Genomic DNA, 10,125 nt, shown 5'->3' on the forward strand with positions numbered 1-10,125 from the left:
GGAATTCCAGGCAGTTTGAGGAATTAATGATGGTGTTTTCACGTGTTGCTATTTTTTGCAGCCTGATATGGCCTTTCCACCCTCTTCCATCTGGTAAACGCTACCAGTCCCTATGTGACTCATCTCCAACATCACCTCCCATGGGTAAGCCTGGACTGACCCATCTGCCCAGCCCAAGCGTCCCCATTTTCACCACTTCCTGCTCACTGTTCCTTATTTATGTTTCTGTTCCAACCCATATCACATGGTTTTATAACTGTTTCCTTGTCATCTACTACTAGACAGCGAGCACCTAGGATTTTATCTTTATTCTGTGTTTCCAGCTCCCTGGCACTGAGCTGACACAATGCTTGTGGAATGAATGAATAAACAATGCATATCAGTAATGAAACCAGCGTCAGAGCTAAATTGGTACTCCTGACAATAAATGTATAGACGATGTTTATAAGAGATTAGGCGTGGGGCAAAATCATGTTCATCAGGATGACCAAGGAATTTGCATTTGAATGGGGAAAATGATTCTCATGAGCGAGGGGGAGGAGTAAAAGAAGAACAATCCAGAAATGAAACTAAAGCCTTGGAGGACCGACAGAAAGCCTGTGGTGGGCTCCAATGGCGAGGATGGTAGGCAGTGATGGCGAACCTATGACACGCGTGTCACCTCTGTCAACTCATTTTTTTGGTTGATTTTTTTTGTTAAATGGCATTTAAATATATAAAATAAATATCAAAAATATACATCTTTGTTTTACTATGGTTTCAAATATCACCTGACCATGCTGGCTGTTTTCCCCAACTGCACTCCTGGAGGGACTTGCTACTCCTCGCCATCACTGATGGTAGGGGAAGCAAGACAACGAAGGAAATTAAGCGATGGTAATGGAGACTGGTAAAGGGGACCCAGGGGGAGAGGGTTGTGCAGGGAAAACTCAGGGGGTGGGATGGTAAGAACAGGAGTGCTGCACTTGTAAAGGCTTTTGTTTCCTATGGTGACCTGACCATGCTGGCTGTTTTCCCCAACTGCACTCCTGGAGGGACTTGCTACTCCTGGAGCTGCGGCTTTCATTTCGGTATGCTGCCACCTTGAGGCTGGGGTGTGCAGTTACACCGCTAGGCGACAGGCTCAAATTTCACCTCCAAGAGGAAACCCTATTCAAGCCCAGCGCTTTTATCCATTCAATTTAAGAGCATTTAAATAGCATTCACAGAGTTCCTTTACATCAGCTGAGGTCAAGCAAAAGGAAGACCATACGCCATTCCTTTTGCAACCACCAGGCCCCTCCCTGATCCTTATTCTTTGTCTCCTGTTTTCCTCCAAACTAGTCTGTAACCCTTTTAGGGCAGAGGTTTATTCATCTTTGCTCCCCCCACAGGCCCTTGCACACTGCGAATGTTTCTTTGTTTTGTTTTAAATGTCTGCTTAGTGTATTTATATGAAGATGATATCTTACAGCAAGTTTGTTTAAAGATCCAAAAACATGTGAAATGAGCTGTACACAAAAGTCCAAATGTTGTATGATTCCCCTTATGCGAGTCACCACATGCTAATTCACAATTAGCAGGATAGTGGTTACCAGGGTCCCAGGGGGAACGGGAGGGGTACTTGTTTAATGAAATGAGGAAAAAGTTCTGGAAGGAGAGAGTGGTGACTGTGAGTGCACCTTATGCCACTGCACTGTATATTTTAAAATGGCTAAAATGGGAAATTTTATTTTGTGTGTATTTTACCGCAGTAAAAAAAAGAAAAAAGAAAGAAAGAAAGCTGGTCTACCTCTATTAATATAAGACAAATATGCCCTAACCAGTTTGGCTCAGTGGATAGAGCGTCGGCCTGAGGACTGCAAGGTCCCGGGTTCAAGTCCAGTCAAGGGCATGTATCTTGGTTGCAGGCACATCCCCGGTGGGGAGTGTGCAAGAGGCAGCTGATCGATGTTTCTCTCTTATCGATGTTTCTGGCTCTCTATCTCTCTCCCCTCCTCTCTGTAAAAAATCAATAAAATATATATTTTTTTAAAAATAAGACAAATAGAATTTAGGTCAATCTGGAGGACAGAGAGGGCCACTTCACTACGACAAAAGGTTCAAGTCATCAGGGAGAATTAACCATTCTAAATTGTGTAGTAGTATGGTCCAAATAACTGGTATGTGTAAAGCAAAAGCTGTCAGACTCACAGAGCAATTCACAATGCTGGTGAGAGATTTTAGCAATGTTGTTTTGGTAACTGGTAGAACAGAAGTCAAAAATTCTACACATCAGCACCAGACACATGCTTAAGAATGTTTATAGCAGCATTATTCACAATAGCCCCAAACTAGAAATAATGTAAATATCCATCAATAGTAGAAGGAATGAATACATTGTGTTAGATGTGTGCAATGGAATATACTACGCAGCAACGAAAATGAATGAGCTACAGCTACATGCAACAACATGGAGGAATTTCAAAATACAATGTTGAGCAACTGAGGTCAAACATAAAATAACACCCACTATATTATTCTATTTATGTGAAGCTCAAAAATAAGCAAAACTAGACTATGTGTTTAGGGATGCATATTTACGTGATAACATTATTTCTTAAAGGCAATAGAGTTGTTTCCTTTACAGAATTGTGGATATCTCTAAGGGTTTTGACAAAATTTATTTTATGGCTTGGGTGGTGGTTATATGAACATTTATAACTACTCATTAAGAGACAAATTTGTGTTTATGTACCTTTCTGTATATGTGTTCTATGTCACAATTAAAAACATTTTAAAAAATGAATTAGTGGAGTACACCTTCAAAGTTCCGTGGGAGAACAATTTTGAACCTAGAAATCTATACCTAGCCAAGCTATCAAGATGGAGGACAGAGTAAAGCCATTTTTACACCTATAAAGATTCAGAGAGTTTATCTACTATTTACCCTTTCTGAAGGAGATAAACTGAAGATGTTGGCCACGAAATCAAGTGTGAGGAGTGTGTAGAAAACAATGATAGAACTAACGCGTTAATCTAATGAAAAGCGATCCCAAGACAACAGCTTGCAGCAGGGTTTGAAAGAAATCTGCCTAAATTAAAATAGGTAAATGGCCTCCAAAAAGATGTCCTACAGAATTCCAAAATAGACCGGGAGCGATTTTAGAATAAAAAACAACAACTCTCAGTGCTATGATGCAAAAGGCTTTTACTTTTCCCAAGGTGGGGGGCAGGGCACAATAAGACAGTCCAAGAAGACAGGACAGTTAGGATCCAAATTTGAAGCAAACTAAAATGTGGTATGAATTCCAGCAACTATGGTAGTTTAAGAAAATAGACTGCATTTGATGATTTGCTAGGAACATTGTCCTTTGAGGGGTCCCGGGTTGTGACATTGTAAGTATAAGAAAAAAATGTAATAAATATGTCACAATTTATTATTAATTTTAAACTTCTAGCATAGACCTGGAGACCAAGTGTGCGGGGTAGTTATGATTTCCAAACAGAATGTTATAAACCTTTTTTAACCTTGGCAATGTATAAATATAAAAGCAGAGTCCCCTAACACTAATCACAGACTGTGTGGTCCAAAGGACTAAGCGGTAGAAGTGGGAGGAGGGACGGAGGCAGGGGCAGGGGAAACACAAATCGTTTAAGAATAGAATCTAAATTTGCAAAACTAACCAACGGAACAAAAACCAATACAACTCTGAAAAAATGAAGCAAGAAGAATAGGAGAAATGGGGTGGTATGAATTTGCTAAGTTCTTACTTATCACAGTCCGCCATAGAGAGAATGTTTAGAGCTAATAAATTAATGATATTTGGAGATATAGGAAACCAAAAGACCTAATATAAGAAAAGGTCCCAAGTGTTTATTACTACAACATAGCAATGAGGGAGGAGTGAAGGCACCAAAGCTCTATATTATGTCTTTTGGCATTTTTTATTTTTCTATAAACCATTAATAGATCTGAATATACAGACTAAAGGGGAGTCTTTGGTGAGGAGGCATTCTTTTTCTATGTACACTTGCTATGGACATGTTCATGCCTGCTGCCCGGCACCATTCATTAAGTAGGCCCCTGTTGCCAGGGAAACCAGCTTTTCACTGATACCAAAGATAATGCTGAGAGGCCTGCTGTTCACCAAGCAACCTTTCTCTTGAGACGCATCACCTTCCGGAACTATCTCTTGTTCTGGTCTGATGCTGTCCAGCTGTAGGAAGCTTACACCTGCTGTCTCCCACTCCCCTCTTTGTTGCCTGGGACGCTGGTCAGTGAGCATGACCTGCTGCCCTTGTTTTGTCACAAGCAAATCTGCTCATGAGAAATGAGTAGCAGTCATTTGTGTGTGTGTTTTTAAATGATATACATTAAAGCAGAGAATAGCATAAAACCACATGACTGTTTCCATACTTGCTTCATTGACCCCAGGGGGAGAGAGGGAGAGCAGAGAGAGGGCTTTTTAAAAAAATACTAATTATGTTGACATACAAATAATGTATATTGATGCACAGATCTTAAGCATGTATAGTTTTATGAGTTTTGACAAATCTATACACCTGACGAACCAAAAGCCCAGTCAAGATGCACACTACTTCCATCAACCCAGAAAGTGCCTTCTTGGGCCTTTTTAGTCGCGCGCGCGCGCACACACACACACACACACACACACACACGCCCTACTCCCATCTCCCTGACCTCCCTGCATCCCACTCACCCTGTCTATCCCCAACCACTACTCTAATTTCTACCACCACAGTATCACCATAGTTAGAAATTTTCTGTTCTTGACCTTCATGTAAATAGTATTTCCGTTTTGTATCTGGGTTCTTTTGTTCAGGATAATGTTTTTGAGATTCATCCATGTTGCTATGTGTATCAGATTAGTATTCCATTGTATGACTAGGATACGTTTTGTTTATCCACTTCCTATTGATGGACATTCAATTTGTTGCCAGTTTTTTGTTATTCTGAATAAAGCTGCTATGAACATTCTTTAACAATTAAGTTTTTAACATTTTTTAAAAATATATTTTGTTGATTTTTCACAGAGAGGAAGGGAGAGGGACAGAGAGTTAGAAACATCGATGAGAGAGAAACATCAATCAGCTGCCTCCTGCACACTCCCCCCTGGAGATGTGCCCGCAACCAAGGTACATGCCCTTGACCGGAATCAAACCTGGGACCCTTGAGTCCGCAGGTCGACTCTCTATCTGCTGAGCCAAACCGGTTAGGGCACAATTAGGTTTTTTTTGTCACATTTTCATATCTTGAATAAATACCTAGGAGTGAAATTGCTGAGTCATGGGGTAGGCTTATGTTTAACTTTATAGGGCAGTGAAACTTGATTCTCTTTAAAAACTGTAGTAAAATACACATAACACAAAATTTACCATCTTAATAATTTTTAAGTGTATAGTTGATGAGCAAAAATCACCACTATCCATTTTTAGAATTGTTTTCATGTTGCAAAACTGAAACTGTAACCATTAAATAACCCCCAGCCTCTGGCAACAACCTTTCTACTTTCTGTCTAGGAGCTTTTTAAAAAATATATTTTTATTGACTTCAGAGAGGAAGAGGGAGAAACAGATAGATTAATGATGAGAATCATTGATCAGCTGCCTCCTGCACACCCCCTACTAGGGATCGAACCTGGGCATGTGCCCTGACCAGGAATCAAACTGTGACCTCCTGGTTCGTAGGTCAATGCTAAATCACTGAGCCACACCAGCTGGGCTCTATGAATTTGTCAAGCTTGACAATGTAATGGGATCAAACAGTACTTGTCTTTTTGTGACTGGTTTATTTCACTTAGCATACTGTCCTCAAGGTTCATCCGTGATGGAGCCTATGTCAGAATTTTCTTCCTTTGTAAAGCTGAGCAATATTCCATTGTATGTATATAACACGTTTTGTTTATTTATTCATCCACTGCTCCCATCTTTTGGCTATTGTGAATGCTGCTATGCAATTGAGTATAAAAATACCTCTTTGAACCCCCCTTCTCAGAAGTGGAAATCCTAGATCATACGATAATTCTATTTTTAATTTTTTGAGGAACTGCCATACTGTTTTCTACAGTGGTTGCACAATTTTATAGTCCCACCAAAAACACACAAGGGCTCCAGTATCTCCACATCCTTGCTGACACTTGTTTTTTATGTGTTTTAATATATTTTTATTAATTTCAGAGAGGAAGAGGGAGAGATAGAAACATCAATGATGAGAGAGACTGATTGACTGCCTCCCGCACGCCCCCCACTGGGGATTGAGCCCACAATCGGGGGTGTGCCCTTGACCGGACTCAAACCTGGGACCCTTCAGTCCCCAGGGCAACGCTCTATCCACTAAGCCAAACCAGCTAGGGCTGTTTTTGTTTTCTTAGTAGCCATCCTAATGAGTATAAACTTGACTTGATTCATTTTTGTTATGGAAGTTTTAAACATACACAAAAGACAAGAGATATCTCCATGTACACACCCTCAAGCTTTAAAAATTATTGACATTGGATAGTACATAGAGAAGGACATACTTCTATACGGCTATGAGAGCAGGAGCAAACAAAGATATATTTGAAACTACCAACTAAAGGTGGGTAACTGGTGCTCTTTCTGCCTGTGTTTAAGACAAGGGATAACAGTCAAACGGGTGCTCTTCATGCCTGTGTTTAAGACAAGGGATAACAGTCAAACTTACTTGGTAAAGGAGCAGCAGAGAAAGGCCACAATTAATGGGCCATAAAGGAACCCTTCCCACTTACCTGAGAACGTGAGGAACAAAAGCCAAACACAAACGCCAGAAGTGAATTCTCCATCACTCTTGATGGACATGCCCACGCTGGAAGAAAGAGCAGTGTTCCTTCAAATAGGAAACTCCTGAGATGAGTCCTCTAAACAACTGCAAGCATAAGCCAGCTATCCTTGAGCTGGTACTCACCGTTTCCCTGCCAGGAATGGAAGGTACCTCTTGTATTAAGCATATTTTCTATATTCTTGATGATTTGGCATCTGGGACCTTGCTGACCCAAGAGAGACTGAGCGACCTAGGGCTGGCTAATTCCTGGATATTGCTACTTAATTCCTACTCCCCTTTGAGTGTGCCTTTCATATGCAAACCAATTAATCCAGAGTATATGCTCTTGAATCACCTCCTTTTACACTCCAGGAGGCAATATTCCTCTACCTTAATCATAAAGGCCCTTGATTATAGTCATTTATGTCTTCTCTTTTTTTCATAAGTCAATCCAGCTAAGGGTGCATAAGAAAAGCCGACTTTCTCATGGGGGGAAAAACCCATATAAATAAAGTCAGAAAAAAATAACACACTGGGTAAATATTTATAATTTATATCACAAAGGACTACTATCCCTACTATATAAGGAGTTCCTAAAAATTTTAAAAGGTCAACAGCCCAATAGAAAAATGGGTGAAAGATTTGAGTAGACAGTTCACAGAAAAAATATAGGATCCTTTACACATATATAAAAAAATGGTTCAGCTGGTTGGAGCATTATTCCCTACACCAAAAGGCTGCAGGTTCGATTTCCAGTCAGGACACGTACCTAGGTTCTGGGTTTGATCCCCAGTCGGGGTGCATACAGAAAGCAACTGATGGGTGTTTTTCTCACATTGATGTTTTTTTTCCCTTTCTCTCTTCCTCTCTCTAAACATATTCTCGGGTGAGAATATAAAAATATGTATTTTGAAAGAAATTATATAAATGGAGAGATATAATCATGTGTTAATCAATAGTATTGTCTTCCAAATAATTTTGTTTTTCCTTCCAGGCATATGGGAAGATGATACTCCCTGAACTTTGGTGTGGTCATGTGATTTACTTTAGCCAATGAAAGTGCTTTAAGGACCTGAGTGAATTGCCATACTCTTTTCATTTCCCCCAAATGAGCAACCACACCCTAGATGGTATCTTCTTGGTGGGCCTGAGTCTCACAATGAGGACAACTGAAGAGCAGGGATCAGTTAATGTTGTCTGTGAAGGGTCACATGGTACTTATTTAGACTTTGTGGGCCACTCTATCACAATTACTCAACCCTGACATTTGTAGAACAAAAGTGACCATGGATAATATACAAGTAAATGGGCAAGGCTGTCTTCTAATAAAACTATATATAGAAACAAGCACAAAACACATTTTACCTGTTAACCTGGTAAACCCCTGACCTAAGGCAAAGTCCCTGCCCAAGTGAAAGAAAAGCTGTGAGGTACTGAGATTTTTGTGGTTTTTATGGCAAACTACCTCATCCTTATACAGAAACTAGTTGTTAAAAAAGACAATAACACATAAAATACTAAACAATGGCTTGGCTGGTAGATAGTCAGGACACTGCTATTGGAAGACGGAAGAAGTAACTTATGCAAGGGCAATTCCTGTTATGGCCAGGAGAAATTGCCCCTTGAGAGAAGCTGGAAGGCCAATAATGTACTCTTTACTAAAGAAAACAAATATGTTATACTTGCTATTGGATGCATTGGACAAAATGGACAGGAAAGAGATAAACTGAAAAAAGAGTTTCCAAGCAGAAATACAAGGAAATAGACATTCACAAATTCAATTACCTATTGAGTTAGGATGAGGCCACTTCTCAATTACAAAAAGATAAAAATGAGCCCTGGCCGGTTTGGCTCAGTGGATAGTCTGCCTGCAGACTGAAGGGTCCCGGGTTCCATTCTGAGTAAGGGCACATGTCTGGGTCGCAGGCTTGATCCCCACTAGGGGGCGTGCAGGAGGCGGCTGATCCATGATTCTCTCTCATCAATGATGTTTCTATCTCTCTCCCTCTCTTCCTCTCTGAAATCAGTAAAAATTTATTTTAAAAAAATGAGAAATGCTTTAATCCAAAGGCTGCTTAAAATGCAGTTTTGCAGCAAGGGTGAAATCACTGATTATCATACCTACTGTTGAGATCTCTGAAAGAGTAATGTGCCTCAGATTAAAATCCAATTAAAAGTTTAACACTAGTTAATCCCTTAAGTTGGACAAAATGGCTCAAGAAGATTCTAAGGGTATGGCTCTCCCATCATCTGTTGGCTAGATGTCACTTTTGAGTTAGCTTCACTGAGGAGGAGTCCAGGACAATCTGTAGCTAGAAAAGCAAGTGAACTAAATATTTAGTCACCAGGAGGGCTGACTGAGTCACTTCTCTAATATTTTGTTAAATTTACTTACTTTTAAATCCAAGAGCCAGAAATTGTTTGTAAAGAAAAATAGCAAATAAATAGTATGCTATTTCCTCCTAGGGTTGATGCTTACAACAGGAAAATGGACATTAACTTTTTTTAAAAAAATTAAATCCTCACCCGTGGATATTTTTCCATTGATTTTTAGGGAAAGTGGAAGAGAGAGGGAAAGATAGCAAGAAATATCGATGTGAGACAAACACATCCATTGATTGCCTCCTGCATGGAGCCTGCAACCGAAGTGCGTGTCCTTGACCAGAATCGAATCCAGGACCCTTGGGTCCGCAGGCCAACGCTCCATCCACTGAGCCAAACCCGCTAGGGCGATATTAATTCTTAAGCAGAATTATCTTTTCCGCCAAAATATAAGATGGCTCTGTCTTTTGGTTTTGTTCCATCCACCAAAAGGGTGGATTAAAACAAATATTTGGTAATACGCAGTTACAATTGGCCCGAGTGTACACGTTTCCCGCACTCCACCGCAAATCTATATGAACCGAGTTAAAGACGGCTCCCGCGGAGTACGCGCAATTCACGCGAGCCGACTTAACTCGTTTCCCGCACTCCAAGTGTTAAGCAGAATTATCTTTTTATGATACTAGATGTAACTTTTTAATTACTTAACTATTGTTTTAGTCCACTACATAGTTGTCCAGTATTTTTCATCCAGGTTCCTTTAGAAATTAAAAGAATATATATTGAGACTTCTATATCAAGAAGGTAATGACTTATTACATAGTGGACTTATGTAAGCATACCTGGATTTGAATCCTGGCTTTATTACTTATGTTTACTAGGGCAATCTAAATATTCCCCCAACAACATTCATGTAATAAATATTTGAGCCACATGCCAAGCACTGAGCTACATTCTGGGAATACAATGTGATTTTTAGCCACAAAGAACTTCGTTTCATTTCTTAATTTGTAATATGTGGATAACAATTATCCAGTGAGCAG

Source organism: Myotis lucifugus, unplaced genomic scaffold (assembly GCF_000147115.1).
Source record: "Myotis lucifugus unplaced genomic scaffold, Myoluc2.0 scaffold_195, whole genome shotgun sequence".
Taxonomy (NCBI): Eukaryota; Metazoa; Chordata; class Mammalia; order Chiroptera; family Vespertilionidae; genus Myotis; species Myotis lucifugus.